Raw genomic sequence first — 21783 nt, forward strand, 5'->3', positions numbered from 1 at the left:
ACAAACTTTCAGCTGTAAGATGAATGACATAATATGTTGACTATGGTTGATAGCATTGTTTTATATAACTGAAATTTACTAAGAAAGTAGAACTTAAATGTTCTCACTAAAAAAAGGAGGTAACTATGTGAGGTGATGACCATGTTTATTAACTAGATGGGGAAACCTTTTCACAACATATATGATACAAATATACAATAATACCTCTGAGAAGCAAGTCACTATGGCCAACTACATAGTAAACAAAGACTGGTAACAGAATTCACAGATCATTCAAAACTTTTCATTTTAGTTATATTCTTCAATCTATGTTTTTAAACCCTATAACCAAAAACAAAAAACAACCTGTTGCTTTGAGCTGTCCTTATTCCACCTGTCCCCATAACACACAGACAATTAGTTGGGAGAAGAAAGAGAAGCCCAGCATCTGAGTATTTTGGAATATTATACAACTCCCAGAAATAATTTCGAAGATATACTGGAATTAAAGGGCAAATAAAGATAGTACTCTTTCCTATGTATTCCGTAATTCCATGATAGCTTTAGTAACTACTTCTCTAAAATGCATTTGCCTTACTATGGGGAGAGCTTTTACTGATACAGACTTGGGATGATCTCATCCTGCACATTGCCGTTAGTTATGGTTTTCAGCGACACCAAGTTGGAGGCTAAAGGATAAACTTAAATTTTTAAGTTATCTGGGACGCCTAGGTGGCTCAACGGTTGAGTATCTGCCTTTGGCTCAGGGCATGACCCCGGGGTCCCGGGATCGAGTCCCACATCGGGCTCCTGCATGGAGCCTGCTCCTCCCTCTGCCTGGGTCTCTGCCTCTCTCTTTGTGTGTGTCTCTCATGAGTAAATAAAATCTTTTAAAAAAATTTCTTTAAGTAATCATTTTAGGTCTAGAGTTCTTGAACTGAACTTAAACCAAAATTCCATCTGCTTCAGTTTCAGCTTTATAGTAATAGTATACTGGCAATTTCATATGGGGTAGTGAGCGTGGAGGTGCAGCTTAATGAGAAATCTGTTGGATGCAGAAGGGCCTGGAAAACAGTCATGCTTTTAAAGATGTTTATTGTTGGACTTCCCTACTGTAACTGTCTCCCTTTCACACAGTTCTACTCATCTGCAGATATTCTGGCTTCCTTTTCTATTTTAAAGTCTTAAAAGAAAGATAGGGGGGAAAAGCCAATTTGGGACAATTATCATGAAGAGTTAAATTTAAAAGCGAGAACAACTGCAAATTAAGCCCTACTAAACCACAGCAGCTGGCAATATGTTTTTAATTTGAAATTGAAATCTGTGCAGACTTTCAAAGTCACAAATTTCCAACATGAAATTCGCCTCTAAATGTTTTATTTGAAGAATTACTTCCCTGTATAGATGACAGAGCTGTACTACAATCAGCTTTTTATCACTTTGTATTCAAAGTGGAAAATACAACAGTTTCATGCACTGAACACAGCTTAGTAGCATCTGCAACAATTTCATAATAAGTAATAATAATTATAGCTTTACTTTTAAAAATTTGCTCATGAAGGATACAACCTGCTTTGAAAAAAAAAAAAAAAGGAAGAAAAACCTTTAGTTTGGGGATATGAAAGACTGCAGCACCAAGGACTCTGCCACAGGGCATATTCAATATCATGCAGATGCTTGCTCCTTAGCCTCACCTGATTCTCTCCAAAACACTAGGAACTAGGAATTAGCAGTATTTGCAACAAAATACAGAACAATGTGCATCAGTTTGTGTGTTTTTGTAGCTTAGTGCTAGTATTCATCAGGTATCACCATCTTGCTTTTGAACCTGAATGATACATTTCTCAATCATGACTCTGGAAACCACAGAGTGAAAATAAGAGGGAGAATACTGTGGCATCCTGAACCTTTGAAGTTGCTCCTTGTAATTAATATCTCACATTAATGCCAAGTAAAAAAGAAATACAAAAAAATGCCTGTGCTATTTAAAATCATGCATGAACATATGTATAAAATAACGAAGTATTGTGTAAAACTAAATGCAAATTAGGGGGTTTTCCCCAAAATTTACCAATTATGAATTACATCTTTAACATCATGGGATTTGTAGTTTTATTTTTTTTTAAGATTACACTTATTTATGAGAAAGAACGAGTGCGAGCAAGCAGGGGCATGAGTGGGGAGGGGAAGAAGGCGAGGGAGATGAGGCTCCCCCTGGGCAGGGAGCCTGATGTGGGGCTCAATCCCAGAACCTGGGGATCATGACCTGAGCTGAAGGTAGACACCTAACAAACTGGCAACACAGACTAAGATTCTTGCCTCAGAATTCTGCCCTTAGAATAAGAAGCCATGTGGCATATTCCTAATTTAAGTGACATCTGGACTATAATAAGCCCAAGTTTCATGACAGAGTCCCAATCTACACGTGTGGTTCCTGAAGTCTTAGATATTCTTTTCTAGAAACCTCTGACAGGAGTGCAATGTTAGGCCCTAATGATGACAGCAGGGTCTGTGGGCCCAGGACCCTTCCTGCACAGGATGTCTCCACCCCAGCATCCCTGCCACTACTACCACTGAATCTCACCTGGCACCTACATGGGTGCCACCCGCAAGGGTGGGAAAGTTAATATTCCCTAATGACTGTCTATGACCAGGTCAAGAGCCAGTGGACAAATTCTTCCCCTTTCTCTGCCTCCATCCCTGCCTATGTCAGACAGCCCTGAGAAGGATTCCCAGGGGACAGTCTCACGGAATTGAGCAATCCGTTACATTCACTGCTTGCCAGCACAGTAACACACTGGCTCGCCTTCATTTTCTAGTTCATTTCTCTTGTCCTTCATTCCCAACGCCTGAGATTTAATTCCCTAAGTAAGTGATAGTTCTTAAGAATTTTGCCTCAGATTCTGATTTCTGGCTAGGGATCAGTTTATGGCAAAAAGGTGTAAAGATGTTTGCATGATCATGGGAATCACTAATCTTCCAACTAAAATTGAAGCAATTGGCCTAAGGTACAGCTCAGGGAATACAGTGAAACTGTGATCTTGTAATAGTGTTGCATGGTGACAGATGGTATCTATACTTGTAGTGGGCATGGCATAACACACAAAGGGGCTGAATCACTATGTTGTACACCTAAAATCAGTCAACTATACTCAAAAAACGTTTTAACAAAAGAAACAGGTGGCATAATAGCATAATAAAACGGCCAGCTATAGGATCATCTTAGGTATCGGCTCAGGGAAAATTCTATGAGGTCTGAGAAGGGGGCAGTCTATTTTCCAACACAAGGTTTATGGATTGAGCCCATGGCATATACATTGAGCCCATGGCATATACATGATACAGTACAGGTCTGGAATTCACAGGTCTGAGGATCTAGGGATAGAAGTAGGATTGGCCCTTCTCACCCGTACTCCCAAAGATCCACTTGTGGAATTTGTACTTCCCCACAATCTTGAACAATGGAAGGGTAAATAATGAGCTCCCGAGAAGATACTGCTTCCATCAGGAGATATAGTATTATTTCTACAAAACTTTAGACTCCTCATGCTTGAGGCTCCATTGGCAAATAAATGATTCACTATAATATCACAGATAATCAACCCTATCATCAAAAGGAACTAGAGTTTCTGCCACACAATGGGTGTGAGAAGGAGTATAAATGTGGGACTATTCATTGGCATCTCATGGTGCCTCTGTGATAATAGTAAATAACCAAATGTAGCAGCTATAGGCCAACAAGAACAAGGCATCCAAGAGTTGAAATCTCTCAGGGATAAAGATATGGAACTACTCACAGACAAGCAACCACGAGGGAGTGTATTATTATCTAAGAGTAAGAAAAAAATCTAGAATTGATGGTGAGGGAAATTTACAATGAATACCAACTACAGCTTTGAGATTGAGATTACCCACAATAATGGAAACCATTACTTGTCTCATTAATCCTCTTGCCTTAAGTCTTTCAGACATCGTGACAGGTTACCATCTTGAAGGGGCTACTGTGACTGATTAGAAGAAATAAGGAGGGGGGATCCATGGGTGGCTCAGTGGTTGAGCATCTGCCTTTGGCTCAGAGTGTGACCCCAGGGTCCCGGGATCGAGTCCCATGTCAGGCTCCCTGCAGTAAGCCTGCTTCTCCCTCTGCCTGTGTCTCTGCCTCCCTCTCTGTGTGCGTCTCTCATGAATAAATAAATAAAATCTTAAAAAAAAAAAGAAGAAGAAAAAGAAGAAGAAATGAGGAGGACATCTTGTACTTATAAAAGATAAAGGCCTTGTATGAAAGCTGGATACTTTACCTCAGGCCTGTGTTTCAGACTCTCTTCTCCCACCATGAGCTTTCCTTGTTGCAGCTGGACTAGCAGATCCACATATATGCACCCACATATATGCAACCCAGAAGTGTGAGGTAGTTAACACCCTCTGTATGGACCTCTGACCAACAGAAAGCAAGAGCTGGCAGGTAGCTATCTGTCACTTTTCTCCTGGAATGGAAGGGCTCAAGAGGCATTTACTGTTCTTGTGGGACAATTGTCTAAGATTGAGCAATTAGTTACATGTAGTGGTAAACTGCTCAGGAATCAGTAATACTTCCTTTCTTTGGCTCTCCCCCCATTTCTGCCTCGCTCTCCTTGTTACCCATGCCTTCTCCTTGAGATTGCACTCCCTAACGGAGCAGATAAACCCTTCATCCCAAGCTCTGCTATAAGGGGAAGGAAGACTAAGAGAGCTTGTCACCAAAATATATGAAGTATTTTCACAAATCAACACAAAAAAGATAGACAACCTAATAGAAAACTGGACAAAAGGTTTGACTAGAGACTTCATGAAAGAGAAAATCTAAATAGGCAACAGTTATATGAGACATTTATATATAACAATAGTTATATAAGGTTCAACATTATTAGTAACCATAAAAATGTATATTAAAATAGAGGCAAAGTCTCAAAACAGCATGTCTGGCAAAGATGTGAAGCAATGAAGATTCTCATACACTATTGTGGGAGTGTCAAGACACATAATCTCTTTGGGAAAAACAGCGTTATCTAATAAAGTTTAAACATGTATCCCCTATAGGCATGAATTTCACTTCTGATTATCCATCTTAGAGAAACTTGCATGTGTGCCAGCTTACAAACAAGATGCCCAGAGCATCATTATCTGTAGTAACAAAACCTAAGAACAATCCAACTTTCTCTGAAAAGTAAAACAGAAAAATAAATTGTGGTATATTTTTACAACAGAATACTATACAGCAATGAAAATAAATAGCTGTTACTATACTCAAAACATGAGTAAGTCTTAAAAACTTAATTTGAGCAAAAGAAACAGACCAGAAAATGATATTCACTGCATAATTTCATGGATATAAAATTCAAAACAGGCAAAATGAAACTATATTATTTAGGAATGCATACCTTGTGTAAAAGGAAACCAAGGAACTTGATTATCATAGAAAGGAAGGGGACAGGATTAGGAAAAGGCATGCAAGAAGCTCCTCAGTGTTGGCAATTTTCCATTTTTCTCTATCTGTGGGTTTGTTGTTTCTTTTTCATTTTTACAAAAAGGAGATTAAAATGCAATTTTAACTTGCTTTTTATATGAGATGGTCACTTTTTGAGCATTACATCATCTCTAACAGTCAGTAAATGCTATAAATATTTGAAAGACAAACTATTATAAAAGCATCTAATCTTTCCATCACTTTTAAAAGTGTTAAAATACAAAATAGAATGTGAGTGTATTTTGACATTTTTGTCAAAGCAATATGATTGTCACAGTAAATATTATACATATTTAAAATATAACTTTATATCTAATAATTCTTTCCATCGCCATCAACAGTTTAAAATTCAAACACAAAAATGAAATCTTAATTATTCAAGATTTCATATCAACTCTAAGTATAAAAGTTACATTTTATGCTTAAGCATTAACCAAAGCTTTTTGTTAGTGACCTCTATGAGTTCTATTAACTATTATGCTCACTCAATTGCCCACCAACTTTCTCTGGGACTTTGTTCCTAACCTGTATCACCTGGCCTGATTCATCCCTCAGACCCCTTTTAGCATGCTCTGAATACTCTGAGAAACATTCAGGTTTTTCCCAGTGACCTGTTTACACTCAGAGAGGGAAAGTGCAGTGGTCTTCTGTCTGCAGAGACCTCTAGGAATCTGACATAAAGAACATTCTAGAAGTCAAAGAAGGTTCAGTGAGGCCATTCTGATCAAAAGACACTACTATCCCCACCAACTAGCATATTGTAACCAGGGGTTGAAGAGGTCATGGAATTTGACTCCTGTGACTTTTAAAAAAGTCTCAGAACACATAAAGGCTAAATGCTTTTGCTGAGAAAAAAGGGGAGAGGGAGAGAGAGAGGAAGAGGGAGAGGGAGAAGGAGGGAGGGAGAGAGAGAGAGAGAGAGAGAGGAGGCATCAGGAAGGGCTGAATTTGTCCAAAAATACTGGAAACTTTAACTTCAAATAGGTCTAACGATTAAGGAATCAAAAACATGAATTTCAGTAGCACTTCCCTGGTTTTCCTTTCTAATATGCATCAATTTGCATCTAATAGGAGTAGATTAAATTTTAGTGTTCCCTATTTGGATTCCTATTAGAAATACCACCAAAGGTGGAAACAAAAAGTCACCTTCACAAAATGGCTTTAGATCACTGTTAGTACCTGGAAAATAGCATGTAGCTTCAGTCCTAAGAAACTGAGTCTGAGTCTTGGTTTTGAAACTTAATAGACACATGATTTGGGGCAAACTTCTTGAACACTCTGAGTATCATCTGTAATGGGGGCCACAAAGAACTGTTAAATGGAATAAGGTATGTAAAATCTTGCATAATCTATAAAAGTACACTGTATCAATTTTCACAATTATGCTAATTTAATTTTATATTTACTATTCCTATACTGTGGACATATTATATGAATACAATTTGTCAACTACATATCATCAAGTAAAAGCTCTCTATACGGGATTGTGAAATGCCAAATGACATAGCTGTGTGGTACTGGATCAAGGATTTACCCTCTCTGAGCTTCATTTATTCATCTTTATAAAGAGAAAATGCTAAGAATTACCACAAAAGAGCTGTCATGATGACTAAATGAGATGATATATGATATACACTAGTATGTACAGAATTTAGAGCCCTTGGACTCTTAGACGTCACCATCATTATTGGAATACGGATTTCACTGCATTCTGCATACCTCTATTTTTTCTTACAGCAGGGTGTCTCCAGCTTGATAACATATCCTTTGTATTTTGGTCACATATCAGCCCAGGCCGTGACAGATTCTGGCTAATAATGTTCCATTTATCCCAAGCTAGGTCGATGGCGGCATCATAGCAATGCTGCTAACAGTGAGTCAGTGATGAAGTGTCCTCCTCAACAGACTATGGAACTCTTCTCATGGGCTTACTTTATCAGAAAAATGCATGACCACATGTACATGCCAATGTAATTCCCCAAAGGCTGCCTGCCGTCACAGGGGCAACTACACAGTAACAGAGCAGGGATGTACCTGCTGATGTCATTTGGCCAGAAGAGCCTTGACAAGGAACATAAACAACCCATCATTAAGGGGATTACCATAAAAACAGATGAATATGCCACTTCATTCCAAGAATGAACACAGTTAGAACACAGAATTGCATTCATGAAAAAAGAGAAAAGATTTGAGGAATTATGTATCTGAAAAAGCATGAATTTCGGGGCACCTGGGTGGCTTGGTTGAGTGCCTGCCTTTGGATCAGGTCATGATCCTGGGGTCCTGGTCCATGCTGAGGGGAGAGTCTGCTTCTCCCTCTGCCCCTCCCCCCCACTCGTGTGTGCACTCACACGCTCTTTCTCTCTCAAATGAATAAAATCTTTAAAACAAGAAAAAAGAAAAAGCATAAATTCTGAAACGCATCTACTGGGCCATGCTTAGAGCACCGTAGGTGACATCAGTATGCATGGGAACCTCAATTTTGGCAGCATTTTTAATTGTGCTTATAGAAGATGTTTTAGAAAAGCTAACAGGCGTCATCTTGCTAATAGTACATGACACATTATGCTAATGAACAATTAAGTTAGTAAAGTACCAGGCCATTCTGATATTCATGAAAATCACACTGGCAACCTGTGAATTGTGTAAAGCACATCAGAGACTAGGAAAAGTACAAATTTAATAGTCATTACAATGCACGTAAAAATACATGGATATCTCAGATATGTGTGTGTGTATGTATTTCATTTCTCAAATTGTAAATAAGCTGTTCATTAGTGTATGTCGTTCTGAATATTCTGCATAGCACAGTATTTTTTTTTTCCTTCTGGTGTACCGTGATCTTTTTAAGACAATCTTCATTTGTTTTGATTCTTTGGATTAGGGTTTTATTTTTATGCTCCAGCCAAAAGAACAGTATGTGATATAGCTCTTATTTTAGTGACAGACGTTCCATATGTACCATGCATGAAATGTTGAAAAATTATAAATCATCCAACATATCCAAGTTTGTAACATATGAGAGTCTACCGACATACAGTTGGACATACAATTTTGTGAGAAAGTGAGTTTTTTTTTGAAAATCTCTTTTTCGTGGCTTAAAAAGAAGTAGAGAAATCATGAACAAGAGAAAATAGAAATTAGGTGGGCAACAAAAATCTGACTATACTCCTGTTTATTTCCCATACAAATCACTAGTATGTTTAACTTCCAAATTAGCATAAACAACAACAGGAAGAAGAGGTATTGTCCTCAGTGTGTCTCCCAGCCCTGGGCCCCTTTAACTTGGTAGGAGCCTTTAAACCTAAACATTCTCTTCTCACAGCACTTCAGGAAAGAAGCATTTGCAAATCTAAACTAAGTGTGCACATGGAATGGGGTTGGGAGGCGGGCAGGAGGAGCTATTGAGGTCGGGGCTCTGCCCACATCTAAAGAGGGCTTCGGTGCACCTGGTATGGAGTCTGCACGTGCAGGCCCTCAACATCGGGAGATCCCAAGTCTGAAATAACAAGTGAGAAACGGGAAGATTATGAGCAAGGGTTATGTTGGGAAGACCAGACGATTTTTCAGTTTCTTGTTAGCTCATCTTTATATTTCTCACATTACCTTGCAATACCAGTAAAGGTCTTTTGAATGAATATGGTGATTAATGTTTATCTGACAAATCCACATTTACAGTATATATAAATTAAACAATATGTCAAAGCCAAATATGAAATGTTTGTTGCCTACAATCATTCCATGTAAATGTTGAAAATCTTTTGGCTTACAAAGTTGTGAGATATAAAATGCATTGTTTAATTGACTGTGATGATGACAGGTTTAAGGAGGGGAAACTACAATTTCCACTTAATTGTAAACTTGTTATTAATTTAATTATTTAATTACGTATTAAAGTTTAGCCATATCTGAAATGTCGTATTTTATGAAAGCCTCATAAATTAAATTGTAAACATTATGACACAATTCACAAAAATAAAAATACTTTCCAAGTGAAATACAATAGCAAAAAGAAGTAACCACCTTAATGCTCAGGAGTATAGGAACAGACCATTAAAGTAGGTTGTGCTTTTTTTAATGGAATACTATATATAGCACCTTAAAAGATGAACTGCCATATTTCATCATTCCAAGCTGTACTATTTTCCACATTTTACTATATTCGAAATACTGTTGCTTCTTACAATCAATGGCATCACAAAATGTCTCTTGTTCAGGCAGCAGGCATGCTTCTGTTGACTAAGCTTGCAAACAACCTATCCCTGATGGCAGACCTGCACAACTGCCATCCTGTAACACTGTACTCAGCAAACCACTTACGGATTACCTGAAAACTGAGTATACCAATCTTGATTGCTATCTGCAAACATTCTATTCACCCCCTGGACAGACCAAGAAAGTGCTGACATTGGGCAGTGGCTCAGTGGGTTAAGCGTCTACTTCGGGCTCAGGTCATGATTTGAGGGTCCTGGAATGGAGCCCTGTGTCAGGCTCCCTGCTCTGTGGGGAGTCTGGTTCTCCTCCCTCTGGCCCTCCCTCCACTTGTGCTCATTCTGTCTCTCAAATAAATAAAATCTTTAAAATAAAATAAAAAAGTACCAACATCAAAACTGACACAATGGGTACCAGTTGCTTGGAAAAAATACTGGAGATAATAGAGCATCCTTTAAAAAAAATTTATTTTTTGAGAGAAGAGAGGGGCAGAGGGAGAGGGAGAAAGAGAATCTCAAGCAGACTCCATACTAAGTGGACAGCCTGACATGAGCCTTGAACTCACGGCCCTGATATCATGACCTGAGTTGAAACCAAGAGTTGGATGCTTAACTTACTGAGCCACCCAGGTGCCCCAAAAATAGAGCATTCTCTAAAGAAGTGGTCTTTCAGGGGCACCTGGGTGGTTCAGTGGTGGAGCATCTGCTTTCAGCTCAGGGCGTGACCCCAGGGTCCCAGGATTGAGTCCTGCATTGGGCTCCCCATAGGGAGCCTGCTTCTCCCTCTGCCTGTGTGTCTGCCTCTGTGTGTCTCTCATGAATAAATAAATAAAATATTTTTAAAAAATAAGAAAAGAAGTGTTCTTTCAGCAATTCTCTGGATGATACTGTTTAGAAAAAACACATGCATCAGTAACTGAGTCAAGCAGTGACTCAAGAATTTAATTCTGAATGTGAAGAGATGTTAGGACTATCTTAACTGGTTAATTTTTCTTGTATTTTCCTTTCTAAATACACAGAGTAATAAGTGATAAAACTACATCTAAATAAGTCTAAGAAGGTCAGTTTAATTAGCCATGCTTTTTTCCATCTTAGTAATTAATACAAAAATGTTGAGGAGCTGAGAATGAGACATGTATATGCAAATATAAGGACAGATTTCAAACGCATATTGTTTTTTTTTAATTTTTTTAAAATTTTTGTTTTATTATTTATGATCATCACACAGAGAGAGAGAGACAGGCAGAGAGACAGGCAGAGGGAGAAGCAGGCTCCATGCACCAGGAGCCCGACGTGGGATTCGATCCCGGGTCTCCAGGATCACGCCCTGGGCCAAAGGCAGGCGCCAAACCGCTGCGCCACCCAGGGATCCCTCAAACGCATATTGTTGAAGGAAAAAAGTACATTACAAAAATATACATACATGCAGTATGATCCTATTCATGTAAAAAGAACTCACATAAAATTATAACCTGTATTTTTGTAGCTACATATACACATTCCAGTCAAAATATAAAAAATGCACTGAAAGGAAAACACAAAGCTAATTACAGAAACTAATTCAGGCCAGATGGAGGTAAGAGAATCAGAATTAGAGATCACAGAAAAATGTGATTTAACCTGATCATTTATGAAGTTCTACTTCTAAATTGGAAAATATACTCTTACATTACTGTATTGTTTTCAAGTCCTATGTACCTAGAAAAACTGGCCAAAAGCAAATAGATACAAATATTGACTGGCAGTTAATTACCAGTGGTTAATGGGATATCAGTCTCTTTTATTTTCAGGCTGGAACTTTTTCAATTTCTACATCAACTCCCATATTTTCAAAACTAAAATAACATTAGGGAATTAATCACACACTTGTATTTTAAAATGTCAGACAAAATAACCAAGCATGAACTTAATATTGTATCTTTCTATCAGAGCCAAACAGCATGAGCCATCATCCAATAGCATGAGCCAAACAGTTCTGTATTTGCTTTGTCCCCTTGACTCTCTCTATGGAGAAAAAAACGCAATGAAGAAAATACACAATAAATGGGGTCTCCATTGCCCTTATTCCAGGAAATTCCTTGTCTATTTTAGCAGCTCTTTGGGAGAAGTAGCCACTCTTTCATCTTCTATTCTTGAGTCATGTAAGTTGTAAACAGATTTTAAATCCTGTGAACTTGACTTCTCAGGCAGTGTTTTATCCTTATCACTCTTGATAATCTTCTCATGTTCCAAAATGGTCTGAGTTATTCAATGAATAAGCTTAACCTCTTTCTCCTTAAATGTTATTTTCCTCTTCCTTATAGAGAAAAATAAATAAGGGAAAGATGTGTTCTTTACACTTCAGCATGGAAACAGGCTTATGAAAGACGTACCACAGATCTGGGAGATGGGGTGCAGCAGGAAATAGTAATCTTTTGTTACATGTACTGTATCAGGTAGGTTTGGGACACGGGAAAGAAAAATTATTCAGGCTCTTTTAAGCTAAAAAGCCAATACAGCAAACGAGGAGCTGAGGCAAGGCGACCAGCACTGAATCTCAGAAAAGACCACAGAGCTGTCCTCCATGTCACCATTAGAAATTCTGGGATTTCTAGACCCATGGATCCGGATGCCATTGATGTCTCTGCCTTAATTATGTCCTGACACCAACCAAGCCAGCGCCTTGCATAGAACACAGTTATAGACAAACCAACTTCACAACTTAACTTGCCAGCCTCAACAGTACAGCAGGAACACTGCTCCCCATTCCACATCCTACTTGAGTGTATATAAATGGCAAGGCCAAATCAAGTAACATCCAGAAACTTGGGAAAGTATAAGGAAGATTCTGAAAACTCTCTAGTCCTGCCAACTATTAGTATCATAGCAACAATACAACCAATACTGATATTCAATTAATATTCTAAAGAAGTATATCCAAGCACTCTGAATTTTGTTCTGTTTTAATTAAAATTCTCAGAGGTCCATAGTGAGGTAATGTTTCCTCTCTAGCTCGCTTCCTTTCTGGTTTTGGTCTCTGCCAATTTGCATGGAGAGCTCACTGTGTCACAGTTACCATCTGTTTAAATAACCCACATCTCAGAGATTTACACGGCTGCACGTGTCTCTGCAAACCTTTCAGTTTGGAGATCTAGGTCAGTCAAGCCTAGATTTTTAACAGAACAGTTGGCTTTCCTATAGAAATAACCATATTTAGAATTTTGGAGTGTTCGTTTCCTTTGTGAAGTTACTGATCAACACATATATTTTAATTATTAGGCACCATGATAAAGGGGAAGAAGCATGAGCATTAAAACAAGACCTTTGGTAGATGTCTCAAAACCTGGTTAATAACAAGTTTATGTAACTGGCAGACTTATTTTGGGTCTCAAAAACCAGGAAAAGATTTTGCACTGCTGAATTCTTTTTCTGCCTTTTAAGGTACAAAATGCTTGGCCAGTGACTTCAGAATGCTTCTTCCTATCAAACCTGTAATTTACTGGAGCTGATTTTTAAAACTAAGAAGTTATTGCTATTACCTGATAATCTATCAGAAGAATAACTTAAAAGCTTGCTGTTTCAAAATGGGGCCCCCTCACTGTGATGTCTGGGGAATATTATTATTCCATTAGTAAACCACAATCAGATGTATGAAAACACACATTTCGAGAGAGTTCTTCTGCTCCTTATGAAAATTGCCTTCTCATGTTTTTATTTACAAGCTGCACACATACAATTGACAATTGTGTTTCATTACTGTCTGACCTCAGTAATACTTGCTCTGTAACACTCTCTTCCTCTGGCCACCTCCAGTTCAGTCACCAATTAAATTTATTCATGAGTGGCTCTATCATTTATTAAGCATAGCCATTCCTAATTACATTCAGCAAGTCAAACAGCATTCATGGGGTGCCTAACCAAGTGCCAGACACGGTGGTAGGTACAAAACACAAGGATAAATACCACATTATGCTTGTCCATAGGGCACTTCAAACCCGTTGGAGAACACACACAAACACAAACACCCAATACACAATACACGTGTTTGCATGTGCACTGCAAAAAAAATACAATAATGGTGAGTTCTATACTTGCAGTATAAAAAATTAAGTTCTCCAGGAGCTCTTAAAAGCAACTGATGAGCAATGGGAGTCCGGATTTGCTGAATCAGTTGTGCTTTGACACAAAGTAGAATAACTGGATTCTTTAACTTTTTCTACTATATGAAAGAAAAAATCGTTTTCAGAGAATATTTCACTTCCTCCCTCCCTCGGGCTCCTCTGTGCTTGGTTTGTGCATCCTTCAGTATGTAGCATCTGGCTTCATCACAAATGGATTTGATGGCTCAGGGCCGGAGCTGATTGGCAGAGGCAGCTACAGCTAAGATCTGCAGAAGAGGTCCCAGCGTTGCTATGGCGACAGAGCTCAAGCTCCCAAGCCGTTCAGCCAGTGTGTGTCATATCCAACCACAGTTACTGGGTGGGGAACCCAGGTCTCTGTGAAGCCCAGCCTGACCTCACTCATGTTTCCCAGTAGTCTCCATTATTCTACCCTGAGTTCTCAAGTCAATACACATGATCAATTCAAGCCTATGACTAAATTTCTTCAAACAAAGGGAATTTAGGGTGCAAACTGGACTCATTTCAGGTAAATGACATGAGTTATCTTTTTGAGTAAGTGTTGCTAAACTCCAAGGGATGCCATTCATACTAAGGCTGTGCTCCAGGGGGCACCATTCACTAGAATATTCTCAGAGGGCTGTCCCCAGAGTCTAGACTAAGGTACTTTACTGTCATTGAGTTAGTGTCCTAAGACATTTACAATCTTTTCTAGGACCTCTAAGGTCACTTCTTTCCCACAAAAGCAGATGTGAACTATATATAAATATATATAGTTATCTATATATTAAAAAGTATTTTTAAAATTTCCATAATCACTTTGAAAACATTCCTTTTTTAATCTCTCTCATTTCTTTGAAAAGTAAAGAGCTGAGTAGGGTTTCTTTGCAAGATGCAGAGATCCAGTTTAAGATGCTTGGTAAGCCTCAATAAATACCCAAAAAAAATCTGTTTAGTTTTCTTAACTATTCATTTATATAAGCCTAACAGGAAATCTGTTTATATTATAATACAATTCAACATATAAACTGTTAATGTATTCGAACGTACAAAAGCACATTACTTTTAAACTTTTCATTAAGATAAAGGTTTTAGTAATTGTGAATGGCCCTTCCCAAATTATTCCGAAATATTTAAACTCACTGTCAGGGGAAAAAAAAGCTCAAGTCTACAAATTTCATAGTGAAATTCATTACAGCATTAATCTATAAAATGCAATGATTATTACATGGGTTTGAGTCAATACCCTTTTTCTACACAAAAGCAGGCATTCCCAAGTGTCCAGAGGTCTGGAAGAGATTCCAAAGCTCCAAGCATTCTTTTCTGAACACTCTGTAAGTACTGTAATTATTCATATGGGAGAGAGAAGCAAAAGCAAAACTGCCCTCGTGGACATTATCATTTCAGTTGGGGAGAAATACAGCATACAGAGGAATGCCCTAAAAACAGTATTACAACTATTAAAACATAAAGTAACAGAATAAGTTGATTCTTTAAGTTCTAAGATGGAAGAGATTCACCACGTATTGGCTTTTCCTCTTTCTTCGAGTTATACCACATCCTAAAATTAATTTATTAATTTATTACGTATAAAGATCAAACATTACCCCTGGCAATACTGAATTTTAAATTTTTCCGGGTTCACAGTTTTTATACATATATACAAACAAACTTATAACATGTTCTAAATTCTCAAAACTAAGAAGTAGCTCACAGTCTATTGGTCCTCTAAGCATCAATAAATGTTGTGACATAAAATGTATGAAATGTTACATGTAGTTTAGAAGCTAGAATTGAGAGACACAGAAAGTCGTGCAACAAATTCAGAGAAGAAAAATGTGCCTGATTTTCATAACCAGCATTTAAAAATTTATTATTTTGTTTTATTAACATCTAAAAACAATCTTGATTTCAAGTTAATGCTGACTGTTCACCCTTTTTAGGGCTACTGAGATTTATGATTTCTTACCAAAATTGAAGTCACTGTAAATCATATTATAGGAAAATTTCAAGAGGGAGGTAAAAAGGGAAATAAAAATAAAATGGCTTCAAGTCTATTGAAATTGCAACGAGCAACTGGCTGAATGAAACATTACTTTTAATCCCAGAAAATCAGTTGCACGCAGAGTCTATGATGTATTATGCTCCTAATACTTCATGATATAGCATACCCACATGTCACTGTTTAATTCAATGGATATTTTTTACCAGTTGCAACAAGAGCAAACCAAAGACTTATTCTAGCTTCTGTGAGATTTTAATTTAAGTGGTTGAAAGCTTGTGGCCTACAAAGCCAAGGCCAAATCCCAATTTGGGATTCCAATACTTCATTACTCAGAGAACTTCATGTGTTGTATGTGTAAATCCAGCTTCTCAAAGTTAATCATCCATGTGTTAAAATCTTAATGAAAATTAAATAGGTAAAAGATAACTTTCCAATAGTATATATATTTTGGGCTAAGTGAAAACACCTCCTGGGAAATTGCAATTCAATCAAGTGGAGATTTTTCATTTAAAACTATTAATTTCAATCTAGCAAAATACTGTCTATGGCTAAAGAACAGAAATATATATGTATAATTTTAAAATCAAATTTCTTACACCATTTGAAGGTTAAAAGGGACCAAACTCTTGTGATTGTGAAGAACCACAAGTGATAATAGAAAAATGGCCAAAAGTCATACATTTTTTTTCTTAATTCAGCAAGGATTTTTCAGTCTGAACTTCCCTAAAGTTTACCTATGTTTGAGAAGTTATTCTCATATCCCACAGACATACTGAGTGAAAGAAAGCAGACACAAAAGTGTATGTGCTACATAATTTCATATTATATAAATTTCAAAAATGGTGACAAAGCTATCAAAATAATGGCTGTCTCTGGTGGAGGGTAAGGATTGTCTAGGAAGGGGCTCAAGAGAACTTTTTGGAATTATGGAACTATATCTTGACCTTGTTAAGCACCTGGGATCTGTGCATTTTTAAATATATAAATTATACTTCAATAAAAAGGAGAGTGAAGAAGTGACCTGGGAAATTGAGCAAGAAAATTATACCAAAATGCATCAAAAAAGGAAAATGAGAGCTGGAAAGAAAACACAGAAACCTAGAGGACAGATGTTAATCTTGGAACACTTATTTAGTAGTTCCAGAAACAGAGAACACATAAAACAGACTGGAGGAAATGCTTCAGTAATTTATAACAACACTTCTCAAACCTAAATAAAGACATTAGCCCTCATAATCAAAGGAAGGAGAGAAATCAGAGGAGAATAAGCAGACACAGATCATAATCTGAGAACATCAAGAATAAAGAAAAAAAATACACTAAGCTTCCAGTATAAACACTGAAGAAATCAAAGTTAAATATTAGGTTTAAACAGAATTCTCAGTAATATTTGATACAAAAAGACAGTAGGCCTATATACATATATTTTTTTAATATTTTATTTATTTATTCATGAGAATACACAGAGAGGAGAGAGAGAAGCAGAGACATAGGCAGAGAGAGAAGCAAGCCCCATGCAGGGAGCCTGATGTGGGACTCAATCCCGGGACTCCAGGACCACACCCTGGGCCGAAGGCAGATGCTTAACCGCTGAGCCATCCAGGGATCCCTAGGCTTATATATTTAAAGTTATGACCATTTACTTAAAATCCAAATGGGTTGGCAAGTCAATTTTTTAAAAGGGAGAGAGGGGAGAAGAAACAAATAAGGAACAAAAAAGGGGACAGTAATAATAGCTAAGAGATTTTAAGTAAAAAATGATAAAAGAACACTGTGAGGAGCTTTACATAATTTTTCAAATCTAGGCAAATAATCTCTTTAGGAAAACATATTACCAAAATTGGCACGAAATAAATCAGAAACATTCAGAAGTTCAAAAACAATAAGAGACAGAAAAACATCTACCCCTAAAAAAGTTAGCTGTTAAAATAGTTTAATGAGTTAATCTCTACATCCCTTCAAGGAGATAATTCTCAGATTATAGCAACTGTTCCATAGTGTAAAAAAGTGAAAAAGCTATTGTAATCATTTTATAATGCTGAAATAAACTCCTATACCACAGTCAGACAGGTCAATAAAAAAACCAAAAGTCAGTATTAACTTACAAACATGTAGTAAAAATTCTTAATAAAAATAGTAGCAAATTGGGGATCTCTGGGTGGCTCAGAAGTTTAGCACCTGTGCCTTGAGCCCAGGGCGTGATCCTGGAGTCCGGGATCGAGTCCCACATTGGGCTCCCTGCATGAAGCCTACTTCTCTTTCTGCCTGTGTTTCTGCCTCTCTCTCTCTCTCTCTCTCTCTCTCTCTGTGTGTGTCTCTCATGAATAAATAAATATAATCTTAAAAAAAAAAGAGTAGCTAATTGATTCCATCATGTTAAAGTAGGTCATTTATCACCAGGAATGCAACAGTGTTTCAACACTAAAAAATATATCCATGCAATTCACTACAATAATGGACAAAAGGAGGGAAAAAAAAAACCCACTGGAGGATCTCAAGCATAAAAACCCAATGCTTAGGGGCTCCCTGGGTGGCGCAGCGGTTTGGCGCCTGCCTTTGGCCCAGGGCGTGGTGCATGGGCCATGGAGACCCGGGATCGAATCCCACGTCGGGCTCCTGGTGCATGGAGCCTGCTTCTCCCTCTGCCTGTGTCTCTGCCTCTGTGTGTGTGTGTGTGTGACTATCATAAATAAATAAAAATTAAAAAAAAAAAACCAATGCTTAATACCAATGCTTAATACCAATAATGGTATTATTTGGACACCAATAATGTGCAAGCAACTGTTCCAGGTCCTGAGGATCTATCAGTGAACCTACTCCTAAAGTAAATCCTACATTCCAGTGGAGGAAGACAGACAAAGAAGAAAGAAATCTATTACATGCCAGAGAGTGGTACACGTTACAAAAAAATAAAGCAGGTTAAGAGGGAACAAAGTGATAGAGCTGAGAAAGACAGAGGGAGGGAGAAAGAAAGGGCAAGAGACACTAAGACGGAAAGAGACAGAGCAAGGAAGGGTGCAAGAGATGGAGTGAACAGACAAGGAGTTTCTGATGAGAGAACATTTTGGGGGAAACTTGAAGGAAGGAAGGAAATAAGGTGGGAAACTATCCAGGAGTCCTGTGTCAGAAGACACAGATAAGACCATGTTCAGCGTATTCTAGAAACAGCAAGAAACAGCCAGGGTGGCTGGAAAGAAGTGAGCAAGGAGGAGACTAAGATGAGGTGGCCATACTCTGTGAACTGTATCAGGTAAGGGCTTGACCTTTATTCTAAAGTGGTAAGACACCACGCAGCTCTTAAAATCAACAATCTACGTGTATATGGCCTGATACAGAGAGTCTGTAGTATATACAGACTAACAAAGAACTTGCAGAATAATACCTGCCTATAGCACCTTTTCTAGTAAGAACACACAGATTTTCCTGATGATGAGTGATGCTGAACATCTCATGTGTCTGTTGGCCATCCGTAGGCCTCTGGAAAAATGTCTATTCGGGTCCTGTGCTCATTTTTAATTGGATTATTTGGTTTGGGTATTGAGTTGTCTGAGTTTTTTTTTTTTTTTTACATATTTTGGATATTAACCCCTTATTGGATATATCACTTGCAAATATCTTCTCCCATTCCACACAGGTTCCTTTTTCATTTTGTGGATGGTTTCAAAACCACAATGAGTATCACCTTGTACCATTCAAAATAAGTATTATCAAAAAGACAAGAAACAAGAGCTGGCAAGAATGTGGAGAAAACAGAAGCCTTGCACACTGTTGGTGGGGATGCAAATTAGTGCAGCCGCTGTGGAAAACAGTATCGAGGTTTCTCGAACAATTAGAAATAGAAATACCACACAATCCAGTAATTCCACTCCTGGGTATTTACCCAAAGAATACAAAAATACTAATTTGAAAAGATACATACACCACTATGTTTACTGCAGCATTACCTACAAGAGCCAAGAAATGGAAGCAACCTGAGTGGCCATCGACAGAGGACTGAATAAAGAAGATGTGTCTGTATACATACAGATGTGCCTACACACACACGATGTGAAATGAAACCTTGCCACTTATGACTACATGGATGGACCTAGAGTATTATGCTAAGTGAAGTAAGTCAGACAAAAAAGGACAAATACTATATGATTTCACTTATATATGGAGTCTAAAAAACAAATGAATAAATGAACAGATTCATAAATAAAAAATACAAACTGACGGTTACCAGAGAATAGAGGGGTAGGGAGATGGGCAAAACAGGTGAAGGGGATTAAAAGGTACAAACTTATAAAATAAGTCACAGGGATGAAAAGTGTACAGGGAATAAGTTAACAATATTGTAATAACTGTATGGTGACAGACGGTGACTACCCTTGTTGCAGGTAGCACTGTGTGACATACATTACTGTCGATATGTCATACACCTGAAACTAATATATCACTGTGAGCTAACTATAATTTTAAAATAATAATAAAAACAAAAAGACACATAAAGCTAAATGTGTGCGTATGTGTGTGTGTGTGTGTGTGTGTGTGTACAAACACATTTTTTAAAAAAATAGTTGGAAGGATATGTTCAAAAGAGGCAACAGTGATTTTTCTGAGGAGTGCTCTGGAATGGAGAAACTGCCAAAAGGAATTTTGGTAAATTTATGATATTTAATTTCTTCATGATGAGAATGAATACATGTGCTATTTGTTAGATTAAAAATTAGATAAAGAAAAAGAATCTTTAACCATCCAGCAAACCTCTGCATCTCTAACAAGTAAATATTGTTACTACAGTCTCCTCCAGGTGAACTCTTTGAAATTTTGTAAGTAAATTTCTATAAAAATGGTACATAAGTATGATAATTGTTCATAAAGACTGCCTTTTTCTGGACAACTCTGTTTTTGTATATGTGTGGTTGTACGTGGGTATATGTTTACATAGATCTATAGGTTTATATACATGATGCATGTATAATGAAAGTCACACACATATATATGTATGTATATATAATGAAAATCTTGAATGACTACTGGTGCAGAGAAACAGTTGGAAAATTTATTTACACAATAACATATCCAACATGATAAAAGGTCAGTCACTTCCCAAGGATTCCTGACTCAGGGAAGCACAGAAATAGACACGCTATGTGTGTACCTTCCTAGAAAGACAATCCCATGGATAATGATGATTAGGCTGAAATTGTGAAAGGTGATGTACACAGTCTAATGATTGCATGCGAAAGGCCCTAGCAAATTAATTTTCTTATTGCCACGTATTTCATGAACACTGTACAGAGAGACAAGAATTATACAGAGAAATTACTTGAAACGTTTTAAAACGTTGTCTATGGATTCTGTAGATCAACCCGTAACTCCCCCTAACAAGGCCATCTTTCCTATCAAAGAAATTTATTTCCTTCAAACTGGCACTCAGACACTTTGCAACTTTGTTGAAATACTTGAACGCATTTTATTCACAACATTTCCAAATAATTAATTATCTTAATTGCAAAAAGTCAAATATGTAACATTACCTAATTTCTAATTTGCAATCATTAGCATAGTACATGGCACGAATATGTTAAATCAAGTATAAGTTTTATGTGAATTTGTGTACGCTGTCATCCCTCAAGATTACAGTCCCAAAATAGTTCTTTCAAATCTAGGTTCCGGCCCCTTAAAAGCTGTATGTCCTTGGAATATTTATTTAACCTCTTAGCACTTCAGTTTTCTCATCTACAAACTGGAGAGATAAAATCCACTTCTTGGGTTATTATAGGTATTACATTTTGCTTGTGGGAATCACATTTACGTTAAGTGATTACTTAATATCTATGAAAATGTTTAAAAACCATTATAGGCACGTATATCTTGGTCCCCTTCTCTATACCATAACATAAATGAAAGACGGTAAAGAAGGAGGGGAAATAGAAGGAAGAAAGTAAAAGTAGACCATAAAATGGGACACCTAGGTGGCTCAGTGGTTGAGCGTCTGCCTTC

General features: G+C 37.4%; 1 protein-coding gene and 1 long non-coding RNA gene across 6 annotated transcripts in view; both read right to left on the reverse strand.

Moving 5' to 3' along the window:
* The window catches only part of CAMK4 (calcium/calmodulin dependent protein kinase IV), a 214252-nt gene that overhangs the window by 129950 nt on the left and 62519 nt on the right, over window positions 1-21783 (reverse strand). The window lies entirely within an intron of this gene.
* LOC140609748 (uncharacterized) lies at window positions 4284-6144 on the reverse strand. The gene is made up of 3 exons (XR_012011483.1): window positions 6008-6144; window positions 5397-5420; window positions 4284-4413 (listed from the first exon to the last, which is right to left on the reverse strand). It is a non-coding gene; the product is annotated as an uncharacterized lncRNA (long non-coding RNA).

This window comes from Canis lupus, chromosome 2 (genome assembly GCF_048164855.1).
Source record: "Canis lupus baileyi chromosome 2, mCanLup2.hap1, whole genome shotgun sequence".
Classification (NCBI taxonomy): Eukaryota; Metazoa; Chordata; class Mammalia; order Carnivora; family Canidae; genus Canis; species Canis lupus.